The sequence below is a fragment of the Tamandua tetradactyla genome, chromosome 23 (genome assembly GCF_023851605.1).
Source record: "Tamandua tetradactyla isolate mTamTet1 chromosome 23, mTamTet1.pri, whole genome shotgun sequence".
In the NCBI taxonomy this organism is placed as follows: domain Eukaryota; kingdom Metazoa; phylum Chordata; class Mammalia; order Pilosa; family Myrmecophagidae; genus Tamandua; species Tamandua tetradactyla.
The window spans coordinates 38,121,839-38,136,279 of record NC_135349.1 but is presented as its reverse complement, the minus strand read 5'-3'; the positions used below and the strand labels follow the sequence as shown (position 1 = coordinate 38,136,279).

General features: G+C 47.0%; 2 pseudogenes; both read left to right on the top strand.

Annotated features, from left to right (window-relative positions):
* Nucleotides 1–10,761: 10,761 nt before the first annotated feature.
* LOC143666626 (NADH dehydrogenase [ubiquinone] 1 alpha subcomplex subunit 8 pseudogene) lies at nucleotides 10,762–11,381 on the top strand (annotated as a pseudogene).
* A 1,998-nt stretch (nucleotides 11,382–13,379) lies between these two features.
* On the top strand, nucleotides 13,380–14,144 carry LOC143666767 (myeloid leukemia factor 1-like; annotated as a pseudogene).
* Nucleotides 14,145–14,441: the final 297 nt, after the last annotated feature.

Here is a 14,441-nt window from a genome sequence, read left to right as displayed (position 1 = left end):
CCAAGCAAGAACCTATCATGTCTGGATTCGCTTATTGCCCTTAACCAGTAATCAAGACAGCATGACACAGAAGTGCCCTGCCCAACAAAGGGGCCATTTGAACTACAGTAGCACTTAAGTGCAAACACTGGATATTAAACCATGGAAAGTGAACTCTGGAGACCCAGCCAGGCCTAGCAGTGCACATTCAGAAGAAAAACTGTTCAGGAAAAGCAGAGAAAGAAGGCTCCCCTGGGGTTGCCATATCCACTGGTATCAGGGTCCTGGGCATGCTCAGCTGCACCCCAAACCTGAGGATCCGGCGGGGACATCCAGGGATGTGCTTTCGTCCTGGCTGTTCCCCCAAACTTCCTTGGCTCGCCCCCTGATCCCCCAAACTTCCCCAGAGCACGCAGGCAGAAAGAAAGGAAAAGATAACAAAAACATGTAACCACAGAAAAGTAATGCAAATGTAAAACAGCTGGGGAGGGGGCAAGCTCCCACCCCATCAGCGGGCAACCCCTTTCCACAGCCGAAGAGCACCCCCAGCTCACCCCTCTGGTCATAAGATGCTGTTTGTGAAAACGGAGACCCCAACAGAGGCAATGAGACTTCCCCGCCCCCCCCTTTTACTGCCCCCGCCCCCAGTCTTGGGAAGGGTTATTTTCAGTTGGGGGGAGGGAACCCCAAAGCAGGAAGGGCCCCTCTTTTCTAGTCCCCTCCCCCAGGCGCTACCCCTCGAGGAACACCCTAGAGCTTAGCACTTGCCTCTCCCCACCGCCACCCCGCCACTTCCACACCCTGTTTCCCTCAGTCGTTCAAGTTTCCCCCATCAGCCGCACTCCCGAAAGGGCCGGGTCGGCAGCGGGGTAGCCGGGCGGGATCCCAACCAGCAGCAGAGCTGGGCACGGGGGCTCGGGGTCCGCGATGGGTGTCCCGGGGCTACGGGCCCCCAGCCGCGCCGCCCAGCGCCTCTCCTCGCCGGCCGGCCTTCCCGCCTGCCTGCCTGCCTGCCTGCCTACCTACCCACCGACCGACCTCCTCCCTCCCTTCCGCCGGCCCCACGCGGCCCGGGCGGCCGCAGCGCACATACCCAGAAGGGGTCGGAGCCATCGGCGCTGCAGAAGCCCCGGAATGCCATGCGGCTGGCGCGGGCACCGGCGGGCGCGGGGCGGACGGACCTAAGGGCTGCTGCTGGCGGCGGCGGCGGCGGCGCGAAGGCGGGAGGGGCCGGAGGCAGCAGCGGAGGGAGCCCGAGCCGCAACGCCGCCTGGTTGGCCCGCGCGTCACGGGGATGCGGCGGCCCCGCCCCGGCTGCTTGCTCTCGGCTCATCTAGCGGCGGCTGGGCGCTGGCGGCGTGGGGAGGCGGGACTCGCCGGCGCCCCCGGTCCCGGAGACCCCGCAGGCTGGGGCTGTCGGCCTCGCGCCGTTCCGCAAACCCCACACCCCTGCTGGAGGCCCGAAGAAGGTTTGTTAAACCCACTCCAGAAGCGGCCGGGATCTTTGCGTCCAGACCCTGCGTCCAGTTTTCGAATCCTGTTATACCAACAACCACGACAACAGTTAATAATAACAAGAAGAGAGTAATGTGGATTGAGCCTGGCAGTGCACCTTAGCCGCGTTCTCCGTTGGGTCCTCCCTATTTCTCCTCCCCTTATATGGAGGAGGAGAGGTGGGAAATGTAGGATCACCTGGCTGGCAACTGGCACGGTTGGAAACTGAACTCAGACAGCTGTCGCCAGAGCTGACTGCCAATAGGAGGCAGATACACTTAAGGAGAATCTGAGGCTCAGAGAGATGAAGTGACTCGCCCAAGGTCACACAGCAAGTAGCGGACGTGGCATTCCAACCCACCACCTGTATGGCTCCAGAGCCCTCTTGGCCCCAGTGTTCCATCTCCATCCCAAATAGCAAGGCAGGATCTCATTAGGCCCTTTTATGCCCACTTTTCTTCCTAACTTTTACCACAGCTTTTCTTTATGTGATTATTTGATGAATGGCATAAAAGGGCCTAATGAGGTCCTGGCCTGCACACACACTTACCTGTGTGCAAAGCATCTTGGCGTCTTTTTGGCCCCCTTTGAGCAGCTCCCAGAAAATAACCAGGTTATTGATCCTCAACTTAGAGGCAAACAAACTGAGACCTGGAGGCTTAAGAAAGCAGACATTTGTAGTCATGGGTGTGTGCTTAGCAATGAAAGTGAATTAACTCCTTTAATCACTTAAAGGAGCTTTGAACCCAGGCAGTATCTTTGGGGAGGAGGGAAATCTATGTTGCTATAGCCACTGTACATAGTCCCTCAGTACTGTTTAATTCATAGATCCCAGGCAGTCAGTGACAGAGCAGCTGGGGTTGTGCCTTAAAGTCTAAGATTTCCCTGTGACACCAGAAACATCTTTCTTCCCTCCTGTCCCCACTTCATTCCCTGGCCAATGTCTGGGTTCCATTACGCATGCGCACACACACAACAGCTGCACCAAATAAAGAAAGGACAGTGTTTGAATTTGAGCCCTCTAAAGGACCTAGTGAGGGAGGGAGGGAGATAGAATGGTTTTCTGTTATTTCTTTTATTGGCCCAGGATCCAGGTGAGTGAGTATTTAAGGGATAATTACTTTCAGGTGATAATACGCTTTGTACTCTTGTTTCACATTTATGAATCCAAAAAGTATTTATTGAGCATCTGCTATATCTGTGTTGCTAGAAACAAAATAAAGTTGCTGCTTTATGGAGCTTAAAGTGCTGAGTTGTTTTTTTTTTGTTACCCCTATTATTTTTTTTATTCCATGTGTTCTACTCCTTTGTTGACAAGGTAGATAAAAGGAGCATCAGACACAAGGTTTGTGTCTGTGACTTGTGATTGTGTGACAATCACACAGTCACATTGTGACAGCTGTATCATTATTCAATCATCCTCAAGAAACATGGCTACTGGAACTGAGCTCTACATTTTCAGGCAGTTCCCTCCAGCCTCTCAATTACACCTTGAATAACAAGGTGATATCTACTTAATGCATAAGAATAACCTTCAGGACAACCTCTCAACTCTGTTTGGAATCCTCAGGCTGGAGGGAACTGCCTGAAAATGTAGAGCTGTGTTCCAGTAGCCATGTTTCTTGAAGTGCTGAGTTTTTTGTGTGTTTAGTTGGGTTGTTTCTTTTAAAAATTTTTTTTGGGGGGCCAGGCATTTATCAAATAATCACATAAAGAAAAGCTGTGATAAAAGTTAGAAAGAAAAAGTGGGCATTAAAGGACCTAATGAGGTCCTGGCCTGCTTTGGAGGGGAGATCAGGGAAGACTTCCTGGAGGAAGAGGCTTTTGAGCCAAGATACAGGCTGGGCTCATGAGGCTTGAATTGTGCTCCTGGCTGAGGAAACACCACCAAAGCCTCATGAACCCAGATGTTTTCTAACTCATGGAAGAAAAACATGAAGCAAAACACAGCAGGTGCTTGGAGGAACCTAAAGATGGCCTGGGTGATAGGAATCCAGAAAGGAAGCAAAAGGGAACCATCTGACATGGGAGTAATCAGAGCACACAGGCCCTTGTCAGGCAGGGGAGAGATTCCAGCTTCACCCTAAGAACAAAAAGAAGGACATGATCAAGCTCTTTTTCATTTTCATTCAACTCTTTATTTTCTTCCTTTCCATGGGCAAGCATGTGAAAAGATGTTCAATATCATTAATCATCAGGGAAATGCAAATGAGACCCCCTGGAGTACCATAATGCACCCACCAAATGGCTGAAGTGAAAAACTGAAAATACCAAGTGTTCACAAAGATACCAACTGGAAAATATACACCCTGCTAGTGGAAGTGTAAATTGGTTCAACCATTTGAGAAAACTGTTTGGCAACTTCTACTAAAGCTAAACATGCAACTACACAGCCGAGGAGTGCTTGTGCCTACCAAAAGACAGGCAAAAATGTTCATCACAGCTTTATTCGTAACTGGAAACAACCTAAGTGTCTATCAGTAGACAAATGGATGAATAAATTGTGGCATATTCAACATTATATTGCTACATTGCAATAAAAGAAGGAGCAGACTTCTACTACAGGCAAAAACATGGAAGGATCTCACAAATCATAATAAGCAAGGGAAGCCAGAAGCCACAGAGTACATATTTCATGATTCCATTCATATGAAGCTCAAGAACAGACATTACTAATATATATTTAAAGTCAGAATAATAGTTGCCTTTGGGTCAATAGTTACTGGGAGAGACACAAGAGAACTTGCTGGCAATATTTTATAACTTGATCAGGTGACAGTTAAAAGGATGTATATAGAGAGAGGTAGATACACACACTTGCATATATGTATATATAGATACATACATGCACAGATATTTTTAATTAATTGGGCTGGACACTTAAGATTAAAAAAAGCATATTGCTCTATGAAAGTTAGACCTCAATTAAAAATTTTAAAATAACTATATTCACTGAGAGCACAGCATGTACTCAAATTCTATGAGGGCTACAGACACATCAGTGAACAAAACAAAGATCCCTGCCCTCATGAGAAGGAAGCAGATGATAAACCAAATAAATAAATCCATGTCAATTATCTATGTGATGATAAATCTCCACAATGGCTCCCAACAATTCTTACCTCCTAGTATTCACGCCCTCATGCAGTCCCCTCCCACACTGAAAAAGATTTGGCTTATGTAACCCAAAGAATATTATTGAAATGACCAAATGTGACTCCTGAGCCTAAGTCATAAGTTATTGTGGCTTCTGCTGTGCTCTTGTGGATCACTCGTTCTGGCAGAAGCCATACACTATGATATATAGACCCTCAAGCAGCCCTGTGGGGAGACGTCCACCTGGTGAGGACCTGAGGCCTCCTAGCATGATGACCAGAATCGACTTGTCATCCTGGGAGTGTGCTCGACATCCTCGACACTGTACCCGTTCCACCTAATGGATAAGTTGACCTGGAAGGAGCCATCTTGGAAGCAGCTCTTCCCATCCAATTAAGCCTTCCGTTGGCTCTGCAGCCCCAGCTGACTCATGAGAGACCTTTGAGCCAGGACGACTGCCTAGCCAAGCTGCTCTGGAATTTCTGACCCCCGGAATCGGTGAGCAATAACAAGTGTTTACAGTTATTTTAAGCCACAAGGTTTGGGGGTCATTTGTTTTGCTGAAATAGACCACAAGCACCCTGAGTGACAAGCCATCCTAAAAGCAAGCAGCTTAAAGTAATAACCATATTATTTCTTCACAGTTCTTTGGGTCAAGCTGGGCTGGGCTCAGCTGGCTGGTTCTTTTGCAGGCGTCCCTTAGGGTTATTTGGGTGGCCTGACTAGGGCTGGATTTTCTGTGATGTCTTCACTCATGTTTCTGGTGTTTGGTGACAGTTTTTGACTTGGACTGTCTAATTTCACGCCCCCTCATTCTACAGCAGACTTGTTTACATACAGCTGGGGCAGGGTTCCAAGATTTCAAATGGAAGTCTTCATGATTTCTTGGGGTCTAGGCTGGGAAATCCTACATCAGTTCTGCCAAACAAGTCACATGGCCAGCCCCAATTCAAGGAAATGGAGAAATAGACTGCATCATGATGGAAGGAGCTGCAAAGTATCATGGCAAGGGGCATGCGTACAGGTTTGGGAGGAGTTACTGAGGCCATCCTTGCCAGTAATTTGCCACAGTAGGTTTTCAGATGATGAGTGCTATGGAGGAAGGAAAATAGTGAGTGGAGAGAGGTGGTTATCATTTGAAATATGGTAGCAGATGGTAGCTAGGAAAAGCCTCATGAAGAAGGTGACATTGAACCAAAACCCAGAAGAAGTACAGAACAAGCCATGGGGATATCTCCAGACAGAGAAGCAGAATGAACAGCAGGTGCAAATGCACTGAGGCAGGGATATACCCGGATGGTTAGAGGAATAGCAAGAGGGCTAAGTGAGCCTGATGGGGAGTAAGTTAGGGGGAGAGGACTGGGAAATAAGGTCAGGGACGTTAGGGAGAGGGACTAGATTGTTTGGGGCCTCCAGGATATTGTTATAATAATATTTAATAAATTACTATAATCATTCCTATTTCCCAGAAGTGAAACCTGAGGGCCAGAGCAGTGAAGTAACCTACGAGCAGACAGCTGGGGCATAGCAGGGCCTCCAGGATATTGTTATAATAATATTTAATAAATTACTATAATCATTCCTATTTCCCAGAAGTGAAACCTGAGGGCCAGAGCAGTGAAGTAACCTACGAGCAGACAGCTGGGGCATAGCAGAGACAAAGCTCAGCCCTGCTGTTAGACAGAAAGCTCTCCTTGTGGCCCTGATATCCTTCAGCCACAGATTCAAAGCCTCTGCCTTCACCTTCCATTCAAGTCCCTTCCTCCTCATCTGGAATTCTTGTAGAATAACAAACGCCTTTAGACCAAGAGGTTCTGGGCCCTCTGCCAAACCTGCCCAACTGACAACTGACATCTATAATTTGCAATTGAACTGCCAGATTTGGAGTTGAAGCATTAGTAAACTTCGTGGACATTGGGCTGGGTGAATAATATAGATGAGCGTGCCAGAGAGATTCTTTTAATTTTTTTCTATCATAACACCCTGCTCATTTTCTTTACAGTACTCATTGCTACTGTAATCATTCACCTATTTATTTGCTCCATGTGGGCTTCCCCAGCCAGACTGGAAGTCTTCAGCTCTCTGGTTTCTCCTCTGGCCCCTCTCTCATTCCTGGCTCACCTATCCCCACTGCGATTAGGGCTCCAGCAGCCACTGGAGGGGCCCACTGAAGCAAGAACCCAGGTTTGACCCCATCCTCTAGAGCCTCCCATGGCCTCCTAGTACATTTGGTGTAAAATCCTGCCAGGCCCTCGGTGATCTGATCCCCACGCCTCTCCAACCTCTGTTCTTTTTGGCATGGGCAGGCACCAGGAATCGAACCTGGGTCTCTGGCATGGCAGGCGAGCACTCTGCCCCTGAGCCACCGTGGCCCGCCCTCTCTCTTTTTAAAAGTTGATTATGGGATATGTAACAAAATATCCCATTTTAACCAATTTAAGTGTACAATCCAATGGCATTGTACCTGTGGGTGTGATCTTTTGGTGAGTAAAATAAATACGATCTTTCGGTGAGTAAAATCTTAAATTGAGATGTGACCCACCCCTTCTAGCGTGGGACTTAATCCTCTTACTGGAAGCCTTTATAATAAGAGGATAAAAGACAGAGAGAAGGCACAGGAAAAAGCCCCAGAGAAACTCACAGAAAAAAAAACCCAGAAGCTGAGAGAGAAGCAGCCAGGAGCTGAAAGCAATGACACCCGGGAGACAAGGAACAGCCGACACTGGTCGTGTGCCTGGTCATGTAACAGAGGGGTCCCAAATCGCCGGTAGCTGATCTTCAGGGAGAAAGCATCACCTGTTGATGCCTTGATTTGGACATTTTCATGGCCTCAGAACTGCAAACTTGTAACTTAATCAATACCCATTGTAAAAGCTAATTCATTTCTGGTATATTGCATTTCATCAGCTCCAGCATGCCAAAGCAACCACGATCCATTACCAAAACTTTTACATCACCCCAAACAGAAACTCTACTCAGGAAGCAATTATTCCCCATTCTCCCCAACCCCTAGCTCTCGATAACCTCTCAACTACTTTCTTTCTCTACAAAGTTACTTATTCTAGATAGTTCATCTACATGGAGTTATACACTATTTGTCCTTTTGTGTCTGGCTTACTTCATTTAACGTGATGTCTTCAGGGTTCATCCGTGTTGTCACATTTCAGAACTTCATTTTTAATGGCTGTATAACATTCCATTGTGTGTAATGACCAGATTTTGCTAACCCATTCATCTGCATATGGTCATTTGGGTGGCTTCCACTTTTTGCTGATGGGGAATAATGCTGCTGTGAACATTGGATCTGTTTGAGTCCCTGTCTTCAAATCCCTACAGGTGGAATTGCCAGATTCAATCGTAGCTCTATGTTTAAATTTCTGCAGAATTTCCAACCTCCTTTGTGCCTCCTTCCTCCTTGCACAGTATGCCCCACATGCATTTCACCCTGTTCCTCGAACATGCAAATCTTGTTCCCACCCCTGCTTTTCCCTCTGCCAGGAACCCTCTCCTTCCAGATCTTCAAGAGGCTACTGCCTTGGGGCCCTTTGGGTCCCTCAGAGAGGGCTTCCCCAGTTAATCCACCTACAGCAGCTACCCCTCCTCTCTGTCCCATTAGCTCTCTGCTGTGTTTTCTGCAGAGCACCTAAGATGTGCAGCAGTAGGAAATTTCTAAATTTATTTGCCTGTCTCTCCTGCTAAAATGAGAGCAGTGACCTTATCTCTCTTCGTAAATTCAATCAACAAATACTTATTGAGAATTGAGCATTGTTCTAGGCGAGATGACCTATTTTTATACGTGAGATTTTGTGGGTGCACAGCATATCCACCATTTATGTGTTTGTGGCTGGTTTGGTGCCACAGAGGCAGGGATGAATTACCGGGTCAGAGGCCATTCGGGCCACAGAGCCCAAGGCATTTACTCTCTGGCTCTTTATAGAAATATTTTGACGACCCCTGATCTAAGGGCTTGGGGTACGTAAGTGAGGGAAGCATACTCTATCAGCTTCCTAGGGCAGGGCTTCCATACCAAATCACCATGACCTCGATGCCTCACAGCAACAGAAATTTATTCTCTCGCAGATCAGGAGTCCAGAGGTCCAAACGCAAGGTGAGCCCCTTCCGTGCTTCTCTCCTCGCTGCTGGTGGCTCCTGGTTGGCAAGGTGGCTCCTTGGCTGGCAGAGCCTCACTCCAATCTCTGCCTCTGTTTCGATATTGCTTTCTTCTCTGTATCTCTGTGGATCATTTTGTATGTCTCTGATAAGGACACTCTTGTTGGATTTAGGGCCCACCCTAATCCAGTAGGATCTCATCTGGAGCCTTTCCTTGATCCCTGAGGGTCTGAGTGGACGTGAATTTGGGGGGATGCTATTCAAAACACTATGCACAATAAAAACCCTCCCTTGTAGAGTGACATTTTTGTGGGGGACGGAAAGGAGCTTTACATATTTACAGGATAAATGTGTACACTATTTAGTGTTTGTATTTTAGCATAATTAGGTGCTAGGAGGAAAAAAAATAAAGCAGAGAAAGGGGATACTTTGCATGGGGGGAGGGGGTGATGCTATTCCGAACAGAGGCACCCGAAGGCTAAAACATGACTGCCAAGTTACGGAATCACAGGGAACCCAGTGGAGTTGGAGAGGAGTGAGCAGGAAGCTGGGAAGACAGAGGCCACAACAACGACGGGGGGAGGGGGTGTGGGGCCTGGCCTTTGGGTGAGGTGGGAGGTTATAGGAGGGATGGGAGGGGACTATGACTTAACAGGCTCTCTCTGACTGCTGGGTGGAGAAGGGCAAGTGGGGGAAGCAGAGAGAGCAGTTAAGAAGCCACGTGGGTATCCAAGTGGGAATTGCTGCTAGACCAGGGTGACACAAGGAGGTGGCGGGAAATGATCCCAGGGTGTATTTTGAAGGAAGAACCAATAGGATTTGTGGGCAGATCAGATCTGGGGTGTGAGAGAACGGGAGGCTTCACGGATAAGCTCGAGGCTTTGGGCCTGAGCCACAAACCCTGCTGTCTCCCCAGCCCCTGCCCAGGCCAGGAGATACTAGGAAGGGCAGAGAGAGGGTGTACCCATTTGATCTGACTCTAAAAGCTTTCTTAGGAACCATGCAGGGTGGGGAGGAGGGGAGGAGAGTGAGGGGATGGTGAGGGGTAAGGCAGAGTTGGGATGGCTGGGTCCAGCAGGCAGAAGGAATGGGGGAAGGATCCTCAGAAGTAGGAAAGGGATGCAGAGACTGGCAAGAGCAAAAGCCAGTGGTGCAGTGCTGGGGAGCCTGGCGCCAACGCAACCCCTCAGAATCACCTACCAGCTTGCTCTGGGTGTCCTATCACATTGACTCTCAAATCCTATGCAGCCAAAGCCTGACTGTTACGGATCCAATGGTGTCCCCACCACCACCACCACCACCCCACAAGTACAGGTTGAAGTTCTCACCCCTGTACCTGACTTTACTTAGGAAAAAGAGTCATTGGGATGGAATTAGTTAGATTAAGGTGAGGTCATACTGGATAGGGTGGCCGTTAATCCAACATGACAGGGGTCCTTATAGGAAGAGGAGAAGAGACACGGACACAGAGAAGACGGCCAGCATGACGACTGAGGCAGAAAATTAAGAGCTGCAGCTGCAGGCCAAGGAGCACCAAGGATCTCTAAGGAGCACCAAAGAGCGCCAAGGAACTCCAGAGAGCACCAAGGAGCACCAAGGAGCTCCAAGGAGCACCAAAGAATGCCAAGGAGCACCAAGGAACACCTAGGAGCATGAAAGAGCACCAAGCAGTGCCAAGGAGCATCAAGGAATGCCAAGAAACCTGGCAGACCACCGTAGCTGGAAGAGGCAAGGCAGGACTCTCCCATACAGGCTTCAGATGGAGCACGGCCCTACTGACACCTTGATTTCAGTCCTGTGGCCTCCAGGACTGCGAGACGATAAATGTCTGTGGCTTTAAGCCACCGAATTTGTGGTATTTTGTGACAGTTGCCCAAGGAAGCTATGCAGTAACATACACACTGTGTGCAGAAAACCTCCTCTTGGAGCCCTGAGCCATGGCGAGGAGGCAGGTCCTGAGAATCCAAAGGGACTCGTCAGAAAGAAATTCTACCCCGTCACGGAGTGGCAACAACAAGGAGCCTCTGGGTGGTTTCCACGTCTTTCTTCTGACCGCAACAATAGTAGTGACAAGAAGGGGAGTTCAAGGAGACCCGCTTGACACGGCCAAGGGTTTCTGCACAGGGTCAGGAGCACTGCCATCATGCCGGGAATAGTGGAGCTGCCCACTCTGGAGGAGCTGAAAATGCAGGAGGTGAAAGTCATCTCTTCTGTGCTTAAAGCTGCTGCCCATCACTATGGCGCTCAGTGTGATAAGCCCAACAAGGAGTTCACGCTCTGTCGCTGGAAAGAGAAAGATCCAAGGCGATGTTTAGAGGAAGGCAAGCTTGTCAACGAGTGTGCTTTGGACTTCTTTAGACAGATAAAGCGTCACTGTGCAGAGCCTTTTACAGAATATTGGACCTGCGTTGACTGTTCCAACCTGCAGTTATTTCGTCACTATCGCAAACAGCCGGCTAAATTTGACGAGTGTGTGCTGGACAAACTGGGTTGGGTGCGGCCTGACCTGGGAGAGCTGTCAAAGGTTACCAAAGTGAAAACAGATCGACCTTTACCTGAGAATCACTGTCACTCAAGACCAAGACCAGAGCCCAACCCTGAGATAGAAGGAGATCTGAAGCCTGCCAGACATGGCAGCCGTCTCTTTTTCTGGACCATGTGAAGATGGAGTCCATGGCCCACACTTTGTCATGTGCCCAGACAACGAGTGATGAAAACGCCCATGCAATTTGCATGATTTGATAGGGTGTTCTTTCCGGGATCACAAGTTAACAAAAAAGTTAATTTATGTGACTTGGCAGTTATTCTATACCATTTCCTGGCCATTAAAGACTTTAAAGGAAAAGAAAAAAAAAATAGTAGTGACAGCTGGTGTTTGCTGCGCCCGCCACCATCCAGCGAGGTAGGGGCTCTGATTGTGCTGATACGACAGATGAGAAAGGAAGACCCAGATGAGGGCCTCACCAAGGTGACACAGCGCGGGAATGGCAACGAGGGAATTCAATCCTTTTCTGCTGTTGGACCTCGCTGTCAGGTCTTTGACAGACCCAAAGCTGAGGGACCAGAATTGCACCAATTGGATGCGGTTCCTTAAAGCCTAGAAAAAGAGTCACCACCAGTGTGTGGCTGCTCAGACAAGGGGCCTTGGCTCAAGGCATTCACTGAGTTCCCAAGCGCTTCCCCAGCTATTGCCCAAGCACAGGTTTAGAGAGTTTTTTGTGTCTTTAAAAACATTTTTTTTTATTGTAAGTATTTTCAAACAGAAAAAATATATATATAAACTGTACAATAAACACACATATGTACATTATCTAGATGCAACAGTTGTTACCATTTTGCCTTAACTGCTTCATCTATATCTACACATGTAAATCAATTTACTAATAGACTGAAATTGCAGAGTCATTTAAAAGTAATTAGACTTTTTATGACACTTGACCCTTAAATATTTCAGTAAGTGCCTCAAGACATAATGACTGTTCTAGTTTGCTAGCTGCTGGAATGTAATATACCAAAAACTGAATGGCTTTTAAAAAGGGGAATTTTGATAAGTTGCTAGTTTACAGTTCTAAGGCCAAGAAAATGTCCCAATTACAACAAGTCTATAGAAATGTCCAATCAAAGGCATCCAGGGAAAGATACCTTGGTTCAAGAAGGCTGATGAAGTTCAGGATTTTTCTCTCTAGTGAGAAGGCACCTGGCAAACACAGTCACGGTTTTTCTCTCATTTGGAAAGGCACATGGCGAACACAGTCAGAGTTCCTCTCTTATCTGGAAGGGCAAATGGTGAACATGGCATCATCTGCTAGCATCTTCTCCTGGCTTCCTGTTTCATGAAGCTCCCTGGGAGGCATTTTCCTTCTTCATCTCCAAAGGTCACTGGCTGGTGGACTCTGCTTCTTGTGGCTGCATTGTTCTCTGCTCTCTTAGAATCTCCTTCATTCTCCAAAATGTTTCCTCTTTTATAGGACTCCAGTAAACCAATCAAGACCCACCCAAATGGGTGGAGACATGTCATCACCTAATCCATTTTAACAACCACTCTCGATTATATCACATCTCCAGGGAGATAATCTAATAACAGTTTCAAACATACAGTATTGAATAGGGATTATTCTGCCATTACGAAATGGGATTTTGATTAAAACATGGCTTTTCCAGGGTCCACACATCATTTCAAACCAGCACAATGACATTCATTTACGTAACCACGATACCAGGGTTACGCCTAACAAAATTCCCTCACAACCTCTAATACTCAATTCATATTAAAATTTCCTCCAAACGTCCTTTTAAAAAAAATCTAATGTTTTCAAGCCAGAACCTTATGGTTGTAACCCACTCAGCAAGCACAACCAGGAGCAAACCTAGTTCCAGAAATCTCAGGTTTATTTATTCATGGCAATGAGAGAGAGCACACCAGAGGAACTGTGGGACATCCCAACAGACAGAGGGAAAGTTGAGAGTTACCGAGAAAGGAATGGTATAGCAGCTTTGCATCATTTGTCACCTTCCCAAAAGGAAAAGAAACATTGACCCAACTGCAAAGCAGCCCCTGGGTGACATCATTTTGTGTGTGTGTGTGTGTATTTTCCCGATCCACCTGTGGGCAAAGCCAGAACTTTGGGAATGCCACAGAGTAGCAGCTTGGAGGAGGACCCCTTTCTTCTCGGATTCTGTTACTGCACACAAGAGAAAGTATGCAATAGATGATAAGTTTTTCTGAACCTTCTGGGAGAGATTTGCTCAGCATCTCCAATGGTAGAGGAAGAGCTCATAATCATAGAGGACATAATGATGGTGAGGAGTCCTTGACTCCTAGAGATGTCAGCCCTTTCAGGTAATGGATAGAATGATGTCAAATATGCGAAACAGCATGCAGGTATTACAAAGAAACATTGGTCTGCTGTCAGTGAGTCCGAGTGGACATTGGTTCTGCACTTCCAAGTTATGAATTATTCCAAAGTAGGAGGTGAAACTACCAAAGGTCTTCCAGGTCCGAACTCAAACCCATATGCTCCTGGAGGAATAAAGGAGACCAGGAGAGCCTTGAGAGATTCTGACAGTGGATTGGAAAAAATGGCTGCTGGTCATCATTTCCATGTGATTATAACATCAAAGGACAACAGGACTGAAGATGAAGAGACCAATCAAGAGTTCATCAACATGAATGACAGTGACACTCATGCTTTTCATGTTGAGTGGCAACATTTTGAAGTCAGACCAGGGGATCACGGCAGAACCTCAAAAACATTAGGATGCAAAGCCTTGGTCATGAAAACTCAGGATCCTGTGAAGTTAAAAGAAGGAAGAAAGCTTACCCAAGTCCAGCCATTGAAAGTGAAAGAAGAGCAAACGTTTTTGTGGACAAACTCAACGTCAAAGGATCTCCTGCCAAAAATCAGCATGCATTTGATTTATATAGTTTGGCATGTATGGCCAGAAAAGTGATGGTGCTGGGTTAATTTACATAAGCTCATTATCTTGTTTTTAAATCAATACTGTACTTCACAACTCTCTCCTGATAACTGAATGTTCTTGGAACATTATATCGGCCTTACTGTAGGAATAAATGCTTGATTTTCAACGGTGTGAATAAATCATTATTCTGCAAAACTCTTTCAGCTCTTTTAAAGCTAAGCTGCTGATTTTGCTTTCCCAATTATTTTATTATGGTTGTGTATTATTTTATACTTCATCTCAAATTTTATAATGTGTTTCATGGCCAGACTTAAAATATATATATATTGGTGTTGTTTTAT